The 23,544-nt window shown below is 52.8% G+C and overlaps 1 protein-coding gene, 1 long non-coding RNA gene and 1 pseudogene across 2 annotated transcripts in view; 1 reads left to right on the forward strand and 2 right to left on the reverse strand.

The window, feature by feature from the left end:
• Positions 1–23,544, reverse strand: part of LOC146776442 (uncharacterized) — a 327,970-nt gene that overhangs the window by 67,153 nt on the left and 237,273 nt on the right. The window lies entirely within an intron of this gene.
• CA5A (carbonic anhydrase 5A) overlaps positions 1–23,544 on the forward strand; it is a 192,733-nt gene that overhangs the window by 51,414 nt on the left and 117,775 nt on the right. The gene's annotated exons all lie outside the window — the stretch shown is intronic.
• Positions 9,278–9,427, reverse strand: LOC146776444 (5.8S ribosomal RNA; annotated as a pseudogene).

Raw genomic sequence — 23,544 nt, forward strand, 5'->3', positions numbered from 1 at the left:
CATAGAGCATGGTCTGCAATTGAGGGAAGCTCAAAAAAGATAGTTCCAACCGATAAGCAGGATCGGACCACTCCTCATTAAACTAGTCATTGATGACTAGGAGATGAGAGGCTAACTAATAAAGATAGAGATTAGTCATCCCTTGGCCACCATCATAAAGACCATGTTGACAGTGAGCATATGCCAGATGGGATTGGGACCCGTGCCACAAAAAGGATGCTGCAGTCCTCTCCAAAGCCTGGAACCATGTTCGCACTAGGACGCCGGACTCCCCTCCCTGCCGAGGCGGGGAAGCGGGGCTAGGCACGACAGCGGCGTAGCTCCGCGGCAGGACCCGGTGAGGGACCCTGCCATGGGCGATCGTGGGGTCTGACCTTGTGGGGGGGTGAAGGGAAGCAGAGCTAACCCTGCGACGGCCCCAGCCACGTCCCGGTGAAGCTCCGGGGCGATTGACGGTCAAGCGACCCTGTGAGAAGTTGGCCTGGTATATGATGCTCACTAGTTAAAGTGATCACCTTGTACCATGCCAAGCAACCCTTATGGTGTGGTTGTAAGTCAACCTTTTCGGACTAGCTGCCCTAGTGGTAGCGTAGGCTAAGCAGTCTTTGAGGCTAAACTCGTGAAGCGTGTTAAGCCAGCTGTTTTACCAAATGCAACCCCCTTTTATACCAATGAAAGGACACCACACAGATATATATTCAAAATATATATGTATTTATTTATCAAAGTTACCCCTAGTCTCTTTATGAGCACAGGAGCACAAATCGTCAAACAAGATTATCACAGAATACACAGAAGTTGCACTTTATATGGGTAGGCCCTGGTGGCCACTCAAACCATATACTAAAATAGTGGTATAAGTACCACGAACAGAAAAGGGAAAAGGCCTAGGGCCTCTAGAATCGCTGGGCCTACAAGGAGCTAACGTCAGTTAGTGACCAGGAGGTCCACGGGTGGCGTGTGCAGAGCAAATAGTCACACGCGGGCTCCCATAGGTTTCAATGGGTGCGTAAAAAGTACAAAGTTACTGCAAAAGGAATCTTCCGGATGACCTAGGAACTTAAGATTTGGAACACAGGCACTAGAGATGTATTACTACACATGGGCACCGGAGTACCAGCTTTACCTCACCCACAGGAAGCGGGTGCATAGGCCTCAAAGTGCGTCGGGTTTCTTCTATCTGTTCCGTTGAGCCTGGGACAAAGATGCTGCAGGCGGTCGGTCGGGAAGAGATGCAGTGGATCCAAGAGTGGATCGGAGATGTTGAAGACCTGTAAGCAGAGGGGACAGTGTTCACAGTCACTAGCCAGTGACCAGCGTGGCACCAGGTGGGTACCAGGCGATGTCGGGTGCAAACAGGTGATGAGGGGTAGCTTGTCTCCGCAGCCACGTGGTCCCTGAAGGTCGACGACGTCCAGGAGTCGGCTCACGTGCTGTCCCACGCAGGCTCTCGCTGTCGGCGGTGTCGGCGACTTGATCGAAGCAAACAAGCCTTGGCAAAAGCAATTGCAGGAGGATTCGGAAATCAGCTGTTGGTTCTGACCAGCAAGGTCAGAGGGATTGCTCCTTTGGAGGGAAGCAAGGGCCAGTCTGGAGCAACCAGACCAGCAGTGTATTTCGTAGAGTTCGTCGCCAAGATGGCCACTAGCCAGCGGGCCAGCAACCGGTTAGGCGCGTCGAGTGGCAAAATGCAGAAGGGTCCCACGCAGATCGTGGAGATGCTGGAGGGCTCACCTTTGGTGCAGATGCTGCTCGGGGGTTGGGCTTCTCAGATCCCAAAGCACAACTTGGAGGGAGCCTCGGTTGTTGCACTTGTCAGCTTGTCGTAGTCGTTCCAAGATGGCTGGCTCCACGTGTCTCGGTGCCTCCACGGGTCTCCTCTTTTCAGGGACTGTGGATCGGGCGGTGAGAGGTCTGGAGGTCCAGGTCTTGTCAGTCTCTGGGCTCGGGCTCCGGCGGGAGGCGGCGGCAAAGCAGACGTTGATGCGCTGGATGGTGCTTGCGTTAGCAAGGTGGTCACTCCCTGACCACAGGGGAGATTTTCTTCAGTCTTCTGTGCAGCAGAATGTCGAAGTTCCCGTCTTCTTCTTAGTTTCAAGTTGATTCCAGGATGTCCGAAGTCTTAGGACACAGCTCCTACCTTTAAGCGGATTCTAGGGGCCGGACTACCTGCTAGGTCCCTCCCTAAGGGTGGGACCAGGAAGGGGGGTGGTTACACCCCCAATCCTTTGTCCAGCTCGCCCCAGGCCCGGGACTGGTGTGCCCCAGGACCGGTTTGAACTGGCATATGCACCGAGGCTCCTTGTGAGCCACAGGCATGTCTGGTTTCTTTCAAGCCCTACCTGACCAATACACAAAATCCTGTCTGGGGTGGTGCACGCACCTCCCCTGGCAGGAAACCCTTTGTCCACACCTCCCAAGCTGGAAGGACTCCCAGCAGCAGGAGGGCAGACTTGTGTCTGTGGTGGCAGCATCCATTTTGTGGAGCTGAGGCTATGTCTGATTTTACCCGGGTTTCAGGTACTGTACATGTCGTGTCCCTCTAGAAGGGTGGAATGCTAACCCCGTCGCCAGAATTGGCGAGGGGTTAGTATTCCAATTCGTATGACACCTTACTCGACATGTTTTGATAAAGCCAAACCAAAGATAGCATTTAACCGCGAGGTTCATAATGCACTTAAGAGTATATGGTATGACGATATCTGGAAACAGTAGAAGGAAGTTGTTCCGACCACTGCAGACAGGCTCAGCTCATGCCAGAGCACCATCTCACATGGAACCAAGCACTCTGCCTTCAGGATTGTTAAGGCCTGCCATAGGAGTGACTCATAGGTTACCAGGTGTCCCATTTAAGGTTAGGTATAGGTATACTACACCTAAGTAAGAGGTGATTACACCAACTTACCCCAGCTGAGTGATCAGCCAGTTGTGTCAGATTGTTAGGCCAAGCCTGGGGTGGCATAATACATGCTGCAGCCCCTGGCAGGCCTTGGGTACACCAATGCCCTGGGTACCTAGTGTACACTGGTACAGGGGCTGACAGGGTGATCCAACCAATTGGGTATGTACCTAGGGTACATGGAGTCCATTTTACAGAGAGAGCAGATAGCCTGAGAGCCTGAATGGCAGGATCTCAGGCCAACTAAGTCGAAAAACCAGCTAGACACTAGGCAAAAATTTGGGGGTAACCATAGTCAGATATCCACCTTCCTACACAACCCCCCCCCAAACGAAGGGAGATAAGGCTGACCTTGACCAGGTAAGCCTATATTGCCCAAGTGGCCATATAAGGAGGAACCAGCACTGGCATGGTTACCCCCTGTCTCATGGTCCACTAAGCAATCCCTCACCCTAAGGGTATCAGAGGGTCTCCACCATAGGGAATCTCTACCTGTGGTGTGTCTTGGCAAAGTAAAAGGCTGGTGTTGAGATGGAGTACTGAAGTGAGTGTCCTCAAAGTGAGGCCTCAGCTTCCTCCAATCATCCTCCACCATGGATGCCTTTCTTTCTTTAACTGAGTTGCACTGTGCTCTCAGGGTCAGCCTCTGGCTACCTAAAGCTGGAGGCTGGGTCCCTTTTGTGGGCTTACTGGAGGGACAGGTCAGGTTTGGGGCCCTAAGGTCCCATGTTTGCCTGTGCCCAACAGAATCCCCCTGGGGGAGGTCCCTAACTACCTGTAAAGGAGATCCCTCAGGAATGTTTTTACCCATCACCTGACTAGGGCTACTAGCCAGGCAATCCTCATTCTTTTGATGGGGGGGTTCTTGTGGACAGGGGCCCTCTGGGGGTCCACTGGCCTCCCTGACCTCTGCAGCCCTGGGCTGACTGAGGCAGGGTAGAGAGAGGCAGGCTACCTGCACCAGACTGGATCCCACCTTGGAAGGGGCCACTGACATCAGAGGCTCTGCCAGGCCAGGCCTGGCTACCTCTGGGGCAGTTCCTTCACAAGGGGTGAGGTCAGATCCCTGAGGAGGCTGACCTTTTCCTAATGTCTGGGGAGAGGGAGACTTTTCTTCCTCCCCACTACTCTCAGTTTGTGTGGAGTGATCCATTGTTTCAGGCTTCACTACACCTATGTCAGTCTGAGTATAGGCTGAGACCATTACAGCCTTGCCAACCTTTTCAGGGGGGCACTCAGTTTGTGTTTGAGCTGTGACTGTCACAGCTCTGCCAGTCCCTACAGGGAAGTCTGTCTGTGCCTGGGCTGTGGCTACCACTGCCCTTCCAACCTTTTCAGGGAGGAAATCTATTTGGACAGGGGTTGTGAATGGCACAACCCCCCTACCCTTTTGTGAAAGGCCTACCATTTTAGAATGGGTGTCTTGTTCAACTCCAGCCCAAGCTGAGAGTTCTAAGTCATTCCCCAGTAAGCAGTCTACAGGCAAGGTTGGGGACACTGCTACCCTTTTAGGGCCAGTGACCCCTCCCCAGCTGAGACATACCTCTGCCATGGGATGACTGTTCTGTTTGCCATCAATGTTAGTCACCTGGTAGGAGAAACCGGGCAAAAGCTGCTCAGAGGGAACTAGCCAATGGGCCACCATTGTGATGCTAGCCCCAGTGTCTCTGTAGGCCTCAGCTTTTGTACCATTGATGTAGGGCTCCTGTCTGTACCTACCCAAAGTGTTGGGACAGGCAGTGAAGTTGGCAAACCCCATGCCACCATCACAGACAAGAGTGGTTGCTGTAGGGGAATTGGCTAAGCCAGGGTCCCCCTGTGTTCCCCAAGTAAACCCACCCAGATTTCTGGGGGCACTCCCACCACCTGGGGGATTACTGCTGACAGTAATAGGTGGTGTGACAGGAGTAATTGGAGGAACAGTTTTGTTTTTAGCCCTTGGGCAACCGCTGTCAGTTTTCCAATGCCCAGGAGTTTTACACTCATGGCAGTAGGGCTTTTTAGCTGTGGTAGAGGAGGGAGCTTGGGACCCACCACCCTGTGTGGAGTTTTGGGGCCCTGAGGAAGGTTTCTCTTTTTCTTTATCCCCACCCTTCTCTTGAGGCTTGGTGGTATCTTTCTTTTGGTCACCACCCTGGTTTTTAGGCCTGATCCTGGTCCTGACCCATTTATCTGCCCTCTTTCCCAATTCTTGGGGAGAGGTCAAATCTGAGTCTACCAGGTGTTGATGGAGAAGCTGGTTTTGACAATTACTTAAAATCTGCTCTCTCATCATCAAATTGTACAATCCTGTATAATCAGACACCTTACTTCCCAGCAACCAACCCTCCAAAGCCTTAGTGGCACATTCCACATATTCAGACCAGTCCTGAGTCTGTGTCTTCTGGGTGTCTCTGAACATTAACCTGTACTGTTCAGTGGTTAAGCCTAACCCATCAACTAGGACACTCTTCAGGACTCTGTAATTTCTGACATCCTCTTCTCTAACAGTGAGGAGTCTATCTCTGCCTCTCCCCTCAAAGGAGAGCCATAAGATTGCTGCCCACTGGTCTTCAGGAACCTGCTGCACTTTGCAGGCTCTCTCAAGAGCAGTCATCCATTTGTGGATGTCATCCCCACTTTTGTAGGGGGGCACAATCTTGGACAGGTTCCTATTGTCAAAGACCCTATCTTTGTCCCTAGGGACATTGCTGCCACCAGTGGGTATAGACCCACTCTCTCTATGCTGCCTAGCCTTGCTCAGTTTTTCTTCCATCAGGGCTACTTCTAGCTCCTGCTTCCTGATCCTCAGCTGGGCTTCCTGCATTCTGGCCTCATGTTCCCTCCTCTGAGGGGTGGTCAGTCTCCTTCTGGAGTGACCTTGAGAGCCTCTAGAGCCATGGGAAGCATTGGAGTCACCTGAGCGATTCCTTTGCCTTCCAAGCCCTGTGTTAAGTCCACTGGGGAGATCCAATGGGGTGAACCCACTGTCAGTCCCCAATAGCCTTAGTTTAGCTGGGCCAAGTATAACACTTGGCACTGGGCTAGTTCTCCCTTCATCCCCACTCACATCTGTATCCCCATCACTTTCTTCCTCTGTGGTAGGCATCCCATCTAAGGGGTGACTATTGAAAGGGGGTACCTCTGTGGCATCTTCAGAAGGGGGGCCTCCTGTTCCTGACCCTAAGGGGGCTAACTGGGAAGCTTTCCTGAGTTCTCTCTGATTCTCATCATTTTGTAAGAGTTCTCTGAGCTCAGCAGAGGTAGGGTTCTTGGGCTGTTTAAGGCCTCTAAGAGTTGCCAAATGCCTGAGCTCATTCTGGTTAAGGGTAGCATAGATGGATGGTGCCCTCGGGGGGTCACTCTCAACAGAGATGGGTACAGTGGACCCCTCTGCCCCAGCCATTGCTCTTAAGTGTGGGTGGATGTGTTGCAATCTACCTACACTTGGGTTTACCTACTAAACCTATCTAGTAGTTGTAGTCAGGGTGTGCTACTCCCTTTGCTCTACAACAACTAAGTTCAGTAGAACTTAAGTATATCTAATCTTGTTTTATATGTACCTACAGGTACCTATGTGATCTTTCAATTGGTAACCAAGAGATTACAATGGTAAAACACAGCAAGCTCAAATCCCACCGCTGCTCACCAATGTGAGAAGTTGGCCTGGTATATGATGCTCACTAGTTAAAGTGATCACCTTGTACCATGCCAAGCAACCCTTATGGTGTGGTTGTAAGTCAACCTTTTCGGACTAGCTGCCCTAGTGGTAGCGTAGGCTAAGCAGTCTTTGAGGCTAAACTCGTGAAGCGTGTTAAGCCAGCTGTTTTACCAAATGCAACCCCCTTTTATACCAATGAAAGGACACCACACAGATATATATTCAAAATATATATGTATTTATTTATCAAAGTTACCCCTAGTCTCTTTATGAGCACAGGAGCACAAATCGTCAAACAAGATTATCACAGAATACACAGAAGTTGCACTTTATATGGGTAGGCCCTGGTGGCCACTCAAACCATATACTAAAATAGTGGTATAAGTACCACGAACAGAAAAGGGAAAAGGCCTAGGGCCTCTAGAATCGCTGGGCCTACAAGGAGCTAACGTCAGTTAGTGACCAGGAGGTCCACGGGTGGCGTGTGCAGAGCAAATAGTCACACGCGGGCTCCCATAGGTTTCAATGGGTGCGTAAAAAGTACAAAGTTACTGCAAAAGGAATCTTCCGGATGACCTAGGAACTTAAGATTTGGAACACAGGCACTAGAGATGTATTACTACACATGGGCACCGGAGTACCAGCTTTACCTCACCCACAGGAAGCGGGTGCATAGGCCTCAAAGTGCGTCGGGTTTCTTCTATCTGTTCCGTTGAGCCTGGGACAAAGATGCTGCAGGCGGTCGGTCGGGAAGAGATGCAGTGGATCCAAGAGTGGATCGGAGATGTTGAAGACCTGTAAGCAGAGGGGACAGTGTTCACAGTCACTAGCCAGTGACCAGCGTGGCACCAGGTGGGTACCAGGCGATGTCGGGTGCAAACAGGTGATGAGGGGTAGCTTGTCTCCGCAGCCACGTGGTCCCTGAAGGTCGACGACGTCCAGGAGTCGGCTCACGTGCTGTCCCACGCAGGCTCTCGCTGTCGGCGGTGTCGGCGACTTGATCGAAGCAAACAAGCCTTGGCAAAAGCAATTGCAGGAGGATTCGGAAATCAGCTGTTGGTTCTGACCAGCAAGGTCAGAGGGATTGCTCCTTTGGAGGGAAGCAAGGGCCAGTCTGGAGCAACCAGACCAGCAGTGTATTTCGTAGAGTTCGTCGCCAAGATGGCCACTAGCCAGCGGGCCAGCAACCGGTTAGGCGCGTCGAGTGGCAAAATGCAGAAGGGTCCCACGCAGATCGTGGAGATGCTGGAGGGCTCACCTTTGGTGCAGATGCTGCTCGGGGGTTGGGCTTCTCAGATCCCAAAGCACAACTTGGAGGGAGCCTCGGTTGTTGCACTTGTCAGCTTGTCGTAGTCGTTCCAAGATGGCTGGCTCCACGTGTCTCGGTGCCTCCACGGGTCTCCTCTTTTCAGGGACTGTGGATCGGGCGGTGAGAGGTCTGGAGGTCCAGGTCTTGTCAGTCTCTGGGCTCGGGCTCCGGCGGGAGGCGGCGGCAAAGCAGACGTTGATGCGCTGGATGGTGCTTGCGTTAGCAAGGTGGTCACTCCCTGACCACAGGGGAGATTTTCTTCAGTCTTCTGTGCAGCAGAATGTCGAAGTTCCCGTCTTCTTCTTAGTTTCAAGTTGATTCCAGGATGTCCGAAGTCTTAGGACACAGCTCCTACCTTTAAGCGGATTCTAGGGGCCGGACTACCTGCTAGGTCCCTCCCTAAGGGTGGGACCAGGAAGGGGGGTGGTTACACCCCCAATCCTTTGTCCAGCTCGCCCCAGGCCCGGGACTGGTGTGCCCCAGGACCGGTTTGAACTGGCATATGCACCGAGGCTCCTTGTGAGCCACAGGCATGTCTGGTTTCTTTCAAGCCCTACCTGACCAATACACAAAATCCTGTCTGGGGTGGTGCACGCACCTCCCCTGGCAGGAAACCCTTTGTCCACACCTCCCAAGCTGGAAGGACTCCCAGCAGCAGGAGGGCAGACTTGTGTCTGTGGTGGCAGCATCCATTTTGTGGAGCTGAGGCTATGTCTGATTTTACCCGGGTTTCAGGTACTGTACATGTCGTGTCCCTCTAGAAGGGTGGAATGCTAACCCCGTCGCCAGAATTGGCGAGGGGTTAGTATTCCAATTCGTATGACACCTTACTCGACATGTTTTGATAAAGCCAAACCAAAGATAGCATTTAACCGCGAGGTTCATAATGCACTTAAGAGTATATGGTATGACGATATCTGGAAACAGTAGAAGGAAGTTGTTCCGACCACTGCAGACAGGCTCAGCTCATGCCAGAGCACCATCTCACATGGAACCAAGCACTCTGCCTTCAGGATTGTTAAGGCCTGCCATAGGAGTGACTCATAGGTTACCAGGTGTCCCATTTAAGGTTAGGTATAGGTATACTACACCTAAGTAAGAGGTGATTACACCAACTTACCCCAGCTGAGTGATCAGCCAGTTGTGTCAGATTGTTAGGCCAAGCCTGGGGTGGCATAATACATGCTGCAGCCCCTGGCAGGCCTTGGGTACACCAATGCCCTGGGTACCTAGTGTACACTGGTACAGGGGCTGACAGGGTGATCCAACCAATTGGGTATGTACCTAGGGTACATGGAGTCCATTTTACAGAGAGAGCAGATAGCCTGAGAGCCTGAATGGCAGGATCTCAGGCCAACTAAGTCGAAAAACCAGCTAGACACTAGGCAAAAATTTGGGGGTAACCATAGTCAGATATCCACCTTCCTACAGACCCTTAGACAGGAGAAGCCCTGGGAGGAACCCGGGGCCGCAAGGGTCATTCGAAGTGTCGATGATCAATGTATCCTGCAATTCACACTAACTCTCGCAGCTAGCTGCGTTCTTCATCGATGCGCGAGCCGAGTGGTGCAGGAGAGGCGGGAGGAAGGCGACACTGTCCGTCCACCGCCCACACGGCGAGACAGCCCGGGCGCCCCATTCAAGGCTTCCCCTCTGGGAGTAAGACTGCACCGTTGGGAGAAAAACATGTTACCAGGCGTTCGGCCCGGGAGTCCCCTCCACCCACCTGCGGAGTAACCGTGAGGGACCGCGTGAGTCTTCAAACCCCTTGGCCCGGCCGCACGGGACCGGTTCGCACCGGGCACCTGGCAACGAGGGAGCGTCGCCCCCCCCTGCATGTCAGCTGTCTGTCGCGGGGCGGCTCCAAGCCATGCTGGCGGGCTGGCGATTAGCCCACCCCACCCTTGCCTGGGTCGGAGGCACTGGAAGGGAAGAGCCAGGTGGCTCCCCATCCCGCATGCCTCCCACCGAGAGGAGCCGGAGTACCCTCGCTGGCCCTCGGCCCCTTCTCTTCCAGGCCGCCCAGCCGCACGAGAAGGATCGCTCCTCGGTCGCTCGGAAAACGGTCAGGCCAGGACTCGGGCGTGGGAGGGCCCAGCCAGCGGCAGGGCCTTTTGAGGGGGGTGGTACCAGCCCTGGGATGCACTGTCATTTGGTTTCCCCCCACCGCGGGTGTCGTGCCGGGTGAGCTTGGGTTCCGTCTCGGGAGGGTCAACTGCTGTGCCCCTCCCAGAGAGGGACAGGGGACAGGGGCTACCTCCCGTCTCCGATCCCTCACGCGTTGGTCGGGTCCTCCCCGGTGGAAGAGGCCCGCCGAAGGCCCGGTCCTCCCCCAAGCGCCTCATGCGGCCGCTGACCGCTCCACCGGCCGGGGCGCACCAGGACCGGGCCCTGTGCCTGCGGTGTGTGCTTGCAGGAGGCGGCCAAGGGCTTCGGGCTGGTGCCGTCAATCACTCGGGCAGCTCCGCCGTTAACCCCTTGGATGCGTCAGACTCGCATGAGCCTTCTGACGCATCAGTGCTCATGTGCGTCGGACGGCTCCAGCACGCCCGACGCCATGCCATAGGGAATCGTTCTGGTGCGGGCACCAGAGGGATTCCCTTTACCCCCCAAGAGCCTCGGGAGCTGGGGCCCCTCCTGGTTTCCCTGAAATGTCGATCAGCGCACACATTGTGCTGACATCATTTTAGTGAAACCGAAACTGAAATGAGCCAAGAGGCTCATTCCAGTTTCACTTTCTACATGCTCCTGAGCACCTAGAAAGTCAGGAGAGCTATCGTTGGAAAGGGGAGAATCTTCCCTTTCCAATGCAATGGTACCCCTCCCTAGTGGATCCGTGCTTAGGTATCGCCCCAGGAGGGCGATCCCCAAGCAGGGATCCACCCACTAGGCACCAGTGAGGGGGGAGCGGCCCCCTGGGCAAGGGCCTTTGCTCCCCCATATTAGTTGGGGCACATTTAGTCTTTCTGCCCCCGTGGGGGGCAGATGGGGCAGTAACCCCCAAGCTGCCTCCCGGGGGAGGGCAGAAAGCCCACTAGATACCAGGGATTTTGTTTACACCATAATTAGGGGTGGGGGCTGCCCAACATGGGCATGTCAATGCCCCCATACCCCCACCACAAAGGAACAGTCTTTTTGCCCTCCCTGGGGTGCAGATGGGGCAGTAGCCCCCAATCTGCCCCCCGGGGAAGCAGAAAGTCCACTAGATACCAGGGATTGTTCTTCAAATTATAATTAGGAGTGGGGGCTGCCCAATATGGGCATGCCAATGCCCCCACCCCCACCGCAAAGGGATAGTCTTTCTGCCCCCCCTGGGGATCAGATCAGGACAGTAACCCCCCAACTGCCCCCCCAGAGGGGCAGGAAGCCCACTAGACACCACTTTTTTCCCCCTGATGAATTTAGGGGTGGGCGTTGCCCAATGTGGGCATGCCAATGGCCCCATCCCTCCCCCCCACAAAATTCCAGTCTTTCTTCCCCCCGCCTCCCCCGGGGGGAAGAGAAAGCACCCTAGATGTCAGGGATTATTTTTTATAGGCCCTGGGTGGGGGCTGCCCAGAATGGGCATGTCAAAGCCCCCACCATAAAAAAAATTCTACTGTCTTTCTGCACCCCCCCTTGGAGGCAGATGGGGCAATAGCACCTTATCTGCACCCCCCGGGGGGCAGAAAGCCCACTAGCCACCAGAGATATTTTTTTCTGCAAAGTTCGGGATGAGGGCTGCTAAGAATGGACATGCCAATGCCCCCACCCACCCCAAAAAAGATGCCCCAGTCTTTCTGCCCCTCCCAGGAGGCAGATGGGGGCAGTAGCCCCTGATCTGCCCCCCGGGGGGGGGCTGAAAGCCCACTATGCGCCAGGGATTATGCTGGCTTTTTTATACGCACGGTTGGGGGCTGACCAGAATGGGCATCCCAATGCCCCCGACCCCCCAAAAGAATAGCCACTGTCTTTCTGCCTCCCCCTCTGGGGCATATCGAGCAATAGCCACATATTTCCCCCTCCCCAGGGCGGCAGAAAGCCCACTGGACACTGACCTTTTTTTTCAGAATGTGCCTACCTGTGTGTTAGACCTGTCAGCCCTTTGGGTGGTCCCTCCTCATCATTATTTATTTTGTCCCACTTTTGCCTCAAACCCTGTTTGAATTTTTCCTTTTTGGGAACCACCAGACTTTTTCGTGTTGCTGCAGATTCAGGGAGCCATTTTAGCTACCCCTGAAACTTCTGTCTGAGGGCCTGGAGCACAAAATGGTGGCCACCTGTGACATCACCAGCATCCACTGGAACCTACCAGCACCTTCCAGAACATTCCAGAACCCTGTGACAGTTGGAGGCGGTTTAGAATGTTGGGAAGCTAAGACAGAGAATTGGCAGTTGGAGCTGGCAGTTGGCACCTGACTGGTGAAGAGAGAGCAGCAGAAACTTGAAGGAGGAAGGAGTGAAGCAGCAGGGGTGGAAACTTGTGCCTGGAGTGGGGTCCATAAACCCACCCTTGATACTAGTCCCTACTGACTGAGCCCAGCCTGGAGCCCTGTGTGGGAAGAAGCAAGAAAAACCATCCTAAGGACCTGGACAGCAGGAACAGGCCTTAGAAACAGAGAACAGCAAGATCCTGACCTGGAAACTGGTTTCCCTGGAGTCCGACGTCGAGTAGCCTGAGACCTGGAGCCCGAGGTGGAGAAGCGGCGCCGACTGGAAAGCGGACGTCATACCCGGAGCCGCCAGAGGTCGAGAGAGGGCGCCGTCAGAGGTCGTGAGGAGTACCAGAGGTCGAGGAGGAAGTCACCCGAGGTCGAGTGAGCGGCGTCGACGGGGGAGTGAAGTCCGCCCTCCGGAGTCGCCGGAGGCCGAGGTGAAGTGTGCCGGAGGTCGGGAGTGGAGATCGCACTCCGGAGTCGCCGGAACCTGAGAGAATCGTGCCGGAGGTCGGGAGTGAGGATCGCACTCCGGAGTCGCCGGAAGTCGACATCGAGCCAAGGCCGGCCGACGTCATCGAAGCTGAGGTCGCCATCGGACCGGAGCCGCCCGAGGTCGACATCGAGTAAAGACTGCCCGACGCCATCGAATCGGAGGTCGAGATCGAACCGAGGCCGCCGACATCGAAACCGGAACCGCCTACCGGCGTCGTCAAGAACTGACATTGCGCCGAGGCCGCCGACATCGAATCGGAACCGCCTCACGGCGTCGACACGACTCCAGCGGCGTCGGAGCATCAGAAAAAGGGCAGTAAGTGGAGTAGAGGGCGCCTAAGGCCCTGTGGAGACCTGAGAGACTGCTCTAAGGGGCTAGGGAGGTGCTGGAACCAACCTGACTGTGCCAGGGGGTGAGCTGAGACTAATTTAGAGGGGTTGTGTGGAGTGAGAGAGCCAGGTCTCTGGGATTCCCCCCTTGATCTACCTCAGTTTAGGCCTCAGCCTTGTCCAAGCCAGGGAGTAGACACCCTCAAGCCTTCCACATCCCCACAAGCTGTGCCTGGGCCAAATCAGCCCTTAGGAATTCAAATGTGATCTGATTCTATGAGTGTCACTGTCAGCTTTTAATTATTTATTAGGGGCACTGTATTTATTGTATTTAACCTATTTATTGTTTCACTGTATTTATTGGTCCACAGTATTTATTGATGCACAATATTTATTGGTTTACAGTATTTATTGCCTCAGAATATTTAATTGCCTGTATGTATTGCACTTATATTTATGCCTTCATTATTTATGATCACCCCTGCTCATTGAATCATTAAGCCAGTATTTATTTGACCTGCACTATTTAAAAAGTTTGTATATTGTGATTGTTATTTATTTATCTAATCAGCAACTAAGAGAAAAAGAAGATAAAGAAAGATATTTTCATAATTTTTACGGTGTAGAGTCGTTTTTGGAACGGATGCACGCATGGTTATTGTATGGGTATGTCGTATGCTTAGCACGGAGCCTGATTCCTGACCACTCGAGCCAAGCTACCACATTGTATGTCTGGGAGAACCCTTCCAGTGTGGGAGTGTTTTTCTAACATAATTGGTGTTCAGTGGTGGGATAGAGCTGTGCCTACGTATACTCAACAATAACTGTGGGTAGTCCATAGGCCTACACCGGGAGTTTTCTCAAAGCGGCCTTCCTAATTGTGGGTTTTTGTTTTTTCCAAATTTACTCTGGTGGTGGGAGGAGGTATTATTAAAGGTACCCCCCTGCATTGTTACTGCAAATAACTGTCCTCTGACCTGAGTGGGCAAAATGGAATTTGTCTTAGAAGACCTAGAAACGTACACTGTGGCCCAACTCAGGGAGTTTTGCCAGCGGGAGGGGGTGTATTGTCCCCGGGGAGCAAAGAAGGGTGCACTCCAAACCAGCTTAAGGGCTTGGGGGGAGGCACGCCGAGAAAGCAAGGCTGAGGAGGAGGACAGGGAGAGAGAGCCCGATAGCGAGGGAGCTGGTTTGTACCAACCTGAGGTGGGGAACCTGTCAGCGGGGCCCAGGACACTTTCCAGGAAGGGCAGCAGTGCCTCTAGCGGTGGCTTGTCTGAAGTGGAGTTAACAGACCGGAGGGAGAAAAGACAGCTCACATGGGACTTAGCAAGGCTGGAGAAGGAGAAGGAGGAACAGAGGATGGCTCATGAGATAAGGATGAAAGAAATAGATCTTCAGATCCTGAGAATCGGGGCACACCCTGTACCTAACGGTGGCAGCGAAGAACGAGAGTACACCAGGGAACCCAAACCCTACCTGCCAAAGGACATAGTAGCTAGCTATGGGGTGGGTGACAATATCGCCAAGTGGCTAGCGGCCTATGAGGTCTCGTTAAGGGCCCATGGGGTTCCAGAGAAGTACTGGGGAGGGGGATTGTACAAGTACATGCCTCCAGCTGGTAGGGATGCTTTATTGGCCCTCGAAGAGGATGAGCAGACCCACTACCCCACCATGAAACTGGCGCTCATAAGAAAGTTTGGACTAACACCCGAAAAGTACAGACAGAAGTTCAGGGGTAGTCACAAACTGGGCACACAGAATTGGGTGGACTTCCTGGACTATGCAAAGAAGGCACTGGAGGGTTGGATTCAGGGCAGTGAAGTGAGGAACTACGAGGGGTTGTTTGACCTAGTACTGAAGGAACACCTGCTCGAGAAATGTTTCCCTGAACTGCGGCAACACCTGGTGGATAGCAAGCTGACCAGTCCCCGGAAGCTTGCTGAGGAGGCGGACATTTGGGCTAGTACCCGGGTGTCCACAAGGGGGACTGGAGGGGATACTCAAAAGGCCGGACAGGGCGCCCCCCAGAAGAAAGAGGGAGGGGAAAAGAAAAAGGAGTTCTCCAAAGGCCCCCAAAATAACTTCCAAGGGAAGGGAACAGGATTCACCCCTAGGGCTAACCCACCCAGAAACCCTAATCCTGGCCAGAGTCAGCAGCCAAGGGTTGTCCATTGCTACGAGTGCGGTGGCGTTGGACACTATAAAGGAGATCCGAAGTGTCTGAAACGACCACCCCCTCCCATTGGAGGAAAGACCCCCGGAGTAGCTAGTGTAGTGCTCGGGGAGGAGATGCCTTTAATTAAGGGAAGGGAGTGGGCGGGTGTCACTTTAGTGTCCCTGGGAGAACGGGAGATGGTTCCCAAGATCCAGGTGCCCGCAAATACCGCAAAGTATGGGCAGTGGGTCACCATCAACGGCCAAAGAGGGGAGGCTCTGAGAGACACAGGAGCCAGTATGACTATGGTGCGTAGCCAACTGGTGTCTCCAGAGCAGGTAATTCCCGATGTACTCCACCCAGCCGCGATGGCTGACGGCAGAACAGGCCACTATCCAGTGGCCGAGGTTCCCTTTGAATGGGGGGGGGTTGCAGGTTCACTTCGAGTTGCCGTAAGCCCTGCCATGCCAGTCGATTGTCTGCTGGGGAATGACATGGAGCACAACGCTTGGAAGGAGGTGGAATACCGGACTCACACTGAGATGCTGGGTACACCTGACTGGGCCTGTGTTAGCACAAGGACCGCGACTACCCGAAGAGGGAGTTCATTTCGGCTGGAGCCTGGAACAAAGGCCCAGCCAGCTGCCAGTCAAGGGAAGAACCGAGGACAGGAGGAGCCTGCCTCGGCGTCCCCACCCCGTAGGACGGATAGGCCACCGGAGGTGGTGGACCAGGAGTCTGCGGTGGGGGACGTTACCAACCTGGAGGACCTACCCATCCCGGCCGAGTGGCACGTGGAGGGAGGCCCGTCCAGGGAGGAATTCTGCCAGGGCCAGAGGGAGTGCCCTACCCTTGAGGGGCTGAGGCGACAGGCCAAAGCCCAGGCAGCAGGGAACGTTGAAGGGAACTACAGTGTTTACTGGGAGGATGGCCTCCTCTACAGTGAACCCAAGGCACCCCTACACGGATCGTCACGAGCCTTGGTAGTCCCTCAACGTTATCGAGCCTTCCTTCTGGAGTTGGCTCACGAGATACCATTGGCAGGACACTTGGGGCAAGACAAGACCTTCGCCCGTCTTGTCCCACACTTTTATTGGCCTCAGATGAAAGTGTCGTCCGATACCTACTGCCGGACATGTGTGTCTTGCCAAGCCAGTGGGAAAACAGGGGTGAAGCTGAAAGCTCCCCTGGAACCACTTCCTGTCGTTAGCACCCCCTTTGAAAGGGTGGGCATCGACATTGTGGGTCCATTAGATCCGCCAACATCAGCTGGTCACAGGTTCATCCTGGTTCTGGTGGATCATGCCACACGGTACCCAGAGGCGATACCTCTGAGGACCATAACAGCACCTGTTGTGGCTAGGGCCCTGATGGGAATCTTTACCCGAGTGGGTTTTCCCAAAGAAGTTGTGTCCGACAGGGGGACCAACTTCATGTCAGCGTACATGCGGGCGATGTGGAAGGAGTGTGGAGTGACATACCGGTTCACCACTCCTTACCACCCCCAGACCAATGGTCTGGTGGAGAGGTTTAACAAAACCTTGAAGGGCATGATCAGAAGTCTGCCTGAAAGCCTGCGGAGGAAATGGGACGTCCTCCTACCCTGTTTACTTTTTTTCCTACAGGGAAGTGCCACAGAAGGGAGTGGGCTTCAGCCCCTTCGAGCTTCTGTATGGGCACCCTGTACGTGGACCTCTCAACCTGGTGAGAGACGGATGGGAAAGAACTCCCAGAAAGCTTCCCCAGGATGTGGTGAGCTACATGCTGGCCTTCCGGAGCCAAATGGCTAAGTTGTGGAAGCAAGCTTCTGACAACTTGGAAGCCAGCCAAGCAGTGATGAAGGCGTGGTATGACCACAATGCTCACCCGGTGGAGTTGGAGCCTTGCCAGAAGGTGTGGGTGATCGAACCAGGAGAGCTTAGTGCCCTCCAGGATCGCTGGTCAGGACCCTTTGAGGTGTTGGAGAAGAAGGGTAAGGCTACCTACTTGGTGGACCTGAAGACCCCTCGTCAGCTCCTGCGGGTGCTGCATGCCAACCGCCTCAAACCCCACCACGAGAGGCCCGAAGTCATCTTGATGATGGTGACTGACGGAGGAGAGGACGTGGAAAGCGAGCCTCTCCCTGATCTGTTTGCGTCTCAAGAGAAGGATGGGTCGGTGGAGGGAGTGATTCTCTCCCCATCTCTAACTCCTGAACAGCAGGAGGACTGTCGCCAGGTCCTGGGGCAGTACTCTTCGTTGTTCTCCCTTGTCCCGGGTAGGACTCACCTGTGCGTCCATGACGTGGACACAGGAGACAGCCCACCTGTGAAGTCCAAGATCTACCGGATGTCAGACAAGGTGAAGGCCAGCATTCATAGTGAAGTCACTAAGATGCTGGAGCTAGGAGTGATCGAACCTTCTAGCAGCCCCTGGTCCAGTCCGGTGGTGTTAGTACCAAAAGCTGCACCACCGGGTGCCCAACCAGAACTGAGGTTCTGTGTGGACTACCGGGGACTGAATTCAGTGACCAAAACTGATGCTCATCCGATCCCTAGGGCGGATGAATTGATTGACCGGCTGGGAGCTGCCCAATATCTAAGTACCTTTGACCTTACTTCAGGGTACTGGCAGATCTCTTTGACTGATGGAGCAAGGGAAAGGTCAGCCTTCTCCACGCCCAATGGCCACTACCAGTTCTGTGTGATGCCCTTTGGGCTCAAGAACGCACCTGCCACGTTTCAGCGCCTGGTAAACCAGATCCTCACCGGAATGGAGAGTTTCTCTGCTGCTTATCTGGATGACATAGCCGTCTTCAGTAACAGCTGGGAGGATCACTTGCGTCACCTGCAAGCTGTTCTCCAGGCCCTGAGACAAGCTGGATTGACGATCAAGGCCAGCAAGTGCCAGATCGGGCAGGGGTCGGTAGTGTACCTTGGACACTTGGTGGGTAGGGGAGCGGTGCAACCCCTCCAGGCGAAGATCGAGGCCATCATGGCCTGGGAACCCCCCAAGACTCAGACTGAGGTCCGAGCATTTTTGGGCCTCACGGGATACTACCGCCGCTTCGCGAAGGGGTACGGTACCATCGTGGCCCCCCTTACGGAGCTCACGTCCAAGAAACAACCTCGACGGGTAGTCTGGACGGAGGCTTGTCAGCAAGCCTTTGTGAGATTGAAGAAAGCCATGTGCGAGGCCCCGGTCTTAAGGGCCCCAGACTTTTCCAAGGAGTTCATTGTCCAGACAGATGCATCAGAACATGGCATTGGGGCAGTGTTATCGCAACTCAATGAAGAGGGTCTGGATCAACCCGTGGTCTTCCTATCCCGGAGACTACTTCCCAGGGAACAGAAGTGGAGTGCAATAGAGCGTGAAGCCTTTGCAGTGGTATGGGCTCTGAAGAAGTTGCGGCCATACCTGTTTGGCTCGCACTTCCTAGTTCAGACCGACCACCGACCCCTTTGTTGGCTGATGCAGATGAAGGGGGAGAATCCCAAGTTGTTGAGGTGGTCTATTTCCCTACAGGGAATGGACTTTCAGGTGGAACATCGGCCTGGAGTGGACCACGCCAATGCAGACGGTCTCTCAAGGTATTTCCGCCTTAGTGATGAGAACTCCCAAGGGGTTGGGTAGCTCTCCCCACTTTCAGCTGGGGGGGACGCGTGTTAGACCTGTCAGCCCTTTGGGTGGTCCCTCCTCATCATTATTTATTTTGTCCCACTTTTGCCTCAAACCCTGTTTGAATTTTTCCTTTTTGGGAACCACCAGACTTTTTCGTGTTGCTGCAGATTCAGGGAGCCATTTTAGCTACCCCTGAAACTTCTGTCTGAGGGCCTGGAGCACAAAATGGTGGCCACCTGTGACATCACCAGCATCCACTGGAACCTACCAGCACCTTCCAGAACATTCCAGAACCCTCTGACAGTTGGAGGCGGTTTAGAATGTTGGGAAGCTAAGACAGAGAATTGGCAGTTGGAGCTGGCAGTTGGCACCTGACTGGTGAAGAGAGAGCAGCAGAAACTTGAAGGAGGAAGGAGTGAAGCAGCAGGGGTGGAAACTTGTGCCTGGAGTGGGGTCCATAAACCCACCCTTGATACTAGTCCCTACTGACTGAGCCCAGCCTGGAGCCCTGTGTGGGAAGAAGCAAGAAAAACCATCCTAAGGACCTGGACAGCAGGAACAGGCCTTAGAAACAGAGAACAGCAAGATCCTGACCTGGAAACTGGTTTCCCTGGAGTCCGACGTCGAGTAGCCTGAGACCTGGAGCCCGAGGTGGAGAAGCGGCGCCGACTGGAAAGCGGACGTCATACCCGGAGCCGCCAGAGGTCGAGAGAGGGCGCCGTCAGAGGTCGTGAGGAGTACCAGAGGTCGAGGAGGAAGTCACCCGAGGTCGAGTGAGCGGCGTCGACGGGGGAGTGAAGTCCGCCCTCCGGAGTCGCCGGAGGCCGAGGTGAAGTGTGCCGGAGGTCGGGAGTGGAGATCGCACTCCGGAGTCGCCGGAACCTGAGAGAATCGTGCCGGAGGTCGGGAGTGAGGATCGCACTCCGGAGTCGCCGGAAGTCGACATCGAGCCAAGGCCGGCCGACGTCATCGAAGCTGAGGTCGCCATCGGACCGGAGCCGCCCGAGGTCGACATCGAGTAAAGACTGCCCGACGCCATCGAATCAGAGGTCGAGATCGAACCGAGGCCGCCGACATCGAAACCGGAACCGCCTACCGGCGTCGTCAAGAACTGACATTGCGCCGAGGCCGCCGACATCGAATCGGAACCGCCTCACGGCGTCGACACGACTCCAGCGGCGTCGGAGCATCAGAAAAAGGGCAGTAAGTGGAGTAGAGGGCGCCTAAGGCCCTGTGGAGACCTGAGAGACTGCTCTAAGGGGCTAGGGAGGTGCTGGAACCAACCTGACTGTGCCAGGGGGTGAGCTGAGACTAATTTAGAGGGGTTGTGTGGAGTGAGAGAGCCAGGTCTCTGGGATTCCCCCCTTGATCTACCTCAGTTTAGGCCTCAGCCTTGTCCAAGCCAGGGAGTAGACACCCTCAAGCCTTCCACATCCCCACAAGCTGTGCCTGGGCCAAATCAGCCCTTAGGAATTCAAATGTGATCTGATTCTATGAGTGTCACTGTCAGCTTTTAATTATTTATTAGGGGCACTGTATTTATTGTATTTAACCTATTTATTGTTTCACTGTATTTATTGGTCCACAGTATTTATTGATGCACAATATTTATTGGTTTACAGTATTTATTGCCTCAGAATATTTAATTGCCTGTATGTATTGCACTTATATTTATGCCTTCATTATTTATGATCACCCCTGCTCATTGAATCATTAAGCCAGTATTTATTTGACCTGCACTATTTAAAAAGTTTGTATATTGTGATTGTTATTTATTTATCTAATCAGCAACTAAGAGAAAAAGAAGATAAAGAAAGATATTTTCATAATTTTTACGGTGTAGAGTCGTTTTTGGAACGGATGCACGCATGGTTATTGTATGGGTGTGTCGTATGCTTAGCACGGAGCCTGATTCCTGACCACTCGAGCCAAGCTACCACATTGTATGTCTGGGAGAACCCTTCCAGTGTGGGAGTGTTTTTCTAACACTGTGGATTTTGGGTCCTAGCGCAGTCGGGACCTAGGGAAACATAGCAAACCTATATATTTTTTAAAACTAGATACTGAGGGGAATCCACGATGGGGTGACTTGTGTGGCTCTCACTAGGTTCTGCTACCCAGATTACCTTGCAAACAAGGAACTTAGTTAAAAAAACCCACATTTTTCTAACATTTCTGTGATGGAAAGTTTTGGGATCTGCATGGACCCAAAAAGCAACATGGACACCACATTTTCACAGTGAAAACTGACCCTTGTTATGCAAAGTGCCTAGCTGTATACCTTGAACCCTAGCTCTGCCGGCACCTAGGGAAACCTGGCAAACCTATACATTTTTTTAAACTAGACACCCTGGGGAACCCAGGATGGGGTGACTTGTCTGGCTCCCACCAGGTTCTGTTACCCAGAATCCCTTGTAAACCTCAAACTTTGTAAAAATAAAAACCACAATTTCCTCACATTTCTGTGGTGGAAAGTTCTGGAATCTGCGTGGATCCACTAAATTCCACCCACCCCGCAATCCACAAATTCTTCCGAATAAAATGGTACCTCACTTGTGTGGGTAGGCCTAGTGCCCGCGACAGGAAACGGCCCAAAACGCAACGTGGACACAACACATTTTTACAGTGAAAATGGACCGTTTGTTTGCAAAGTGCCTAGCTGTAGATATTGAACCCTAGTTCTGCCGGCACCTAGGGAAACCTAGCAAACCTATACATTTTTGAAAACTAGACACTGAGGGGGATCCAGGATGTGGTGACTTGTGTGGCTCTAACTAGGTTCTGCTACCCAGAATCCCTTGCAAACCTGGAACTTAGTTTAAAAAAAAACAAATTTTCCTCTCATTTCTGTGGTGGAAAGTTCTGGGATCTGCATGGATATACAAACTTCCACCCACCCCGCATTTCCCAAAGTCTTTGAGAAAAATGGTACCTGACTTGTGTGGATGGGTCAAGTGCCCGAAACCTATTGAGGCGACATCAAAATGACCTATAACAAAACAACCTGGTTTTGCAAAGGGGGGTCCCATGAGTTTTTCGCCCTGGGCTCAGCAGGCCATCTAGGGAAACCTTCCAAACCCACACATTTCTGAAAACAAGACATCCCCGGGAGTCCAGCAAGGTATGGCTTGCATGGGTCCCCCAACATTTCCCTACCCAGAATCCCCTGCAAGCCTAAAATGTAGCTGAAAAAATCACTTTTTTTCTCAAATTTCTGTGTGGGAAAGTACTGGAATCTGCGTGGATCCACAAATTTCCTTCTACACAGCATTCTCCCAGGTCTCCCAATAAAAATGGTGCCTCACTCGTGTGGGTTGGTCAAGTGCCCGCGACAGGCAAGGGCCCAAAACCTATTGAGGGGACATCAAAATTACCTATCACACAACAACTTGGTTTTGCAAGGGGGTCCCATGAGGTTTTGGCTCCAGGCTCGGCGGCCACCTAGGGAAACATACCAAACCCACACATGTATGAAAACTAGACAGCCTGGGGAGTCCAATGGGGTATGGCATGTGTGAATCCCCCAAAGTTTCCGTACCCAGACACCCCTGCTAACCTCAAATTTAGCTGAAAAAAACACATTTTCCACATATTTTTGTGTGGAATCACTGTGCCGGCACAAATGTCCTACCCTACAGCATTCTCCTTAGTGTCCCTAGTAAAATGCCAGGTAGAATGTGGTGTCAAGATGAAGAGCCTTATGGGTCATGCAGGCTATCTTAAGCTGAATTCTGGCTTCAAAAAGGAGCCATTTGAGACATTTCAGGTCCGGTGTTTTGTGGTTGTGTTTACTGGATCCCATGAGGAACCTAGCAGCTGTGTTTAAAATGGCCCTTAATGGAGTCAGCCTGGCTTTTGGGTAGACATGCAAGAGTGGCACTCACCTATTCTAGGAGGGAGATAAATGGGGATTGAGCTGCTAACTGAAAGTCATCTGTGGGTAAGAAGGGTTTGATTTTCCTTAGAGTGCTCAGATGGAAATTAGCTCCTCTGGTAGTTGCACTGATGTGATCTTGCATATTGAGGTATTTGTCCAATGTAATGCCTAAAGATCTAGAAGAATCAAAAGCATGTGAGGCACAGTTGAGCTGTTGCTTATTGTAAAATAAAGGCCAAAATAAGTCTGCTGAAATAGTCTGAAGGGGTAAGCTTGACCGTGACTAGCCTTTGGAAAAAGTTTGGGATTAAAGACTCATCTGAGCTTTTGTCAGTCTTGAGGGTAGTGAAGGTCTGGGCACACGTCTAAATATTATTTTCTGGATTAGCCATCTGGTGAATGATTTCACAACATGACTCAGAAGTCAAGCAGGCATAATCACAGTAACACTCTGGAATGTATTATTCTTCATAATTATTTGCAACATAGGAATGGGTAAAGAGATCTCTTTTTTCCTCTACACTGAGTGATCCCATTAATGAGTTTGTCTTCAAACAAATTATGCTTCACCTCTGAGCCTTACTTAATCTCTGCCATGTGTGCCAATTTTGGGTCAGTTCTCATGCTGTACAGCAGCCTTCATGTTTACGAAAAGGCAATATGCCCTCTGAACCCAGCCCCTCAAAATCAGGAGATTCAAAGGTAGATTTGACACTTTTACTTCTTGTCTAAGTTCTATGAACTGATTTAAATGCCCTAAGATTTCCAATATCTCATTATGGTAAATGTTTAGATCATCTCGATACCCTTCTTTGGATACT

Source organism: Triturus cristatus, chromosome 12 (genome assembly GCF_964204655.1).
Source record: "Triturus cristatus chromosome 12, aTriCri1.1, whole genome shotgun sequence".
NCBI classification, from domain to species: Eukaryota; Metazoa; Chordata; class Amphibia; order Caudata; family Salamandridae; genus Triturus; species Triturus cristatus.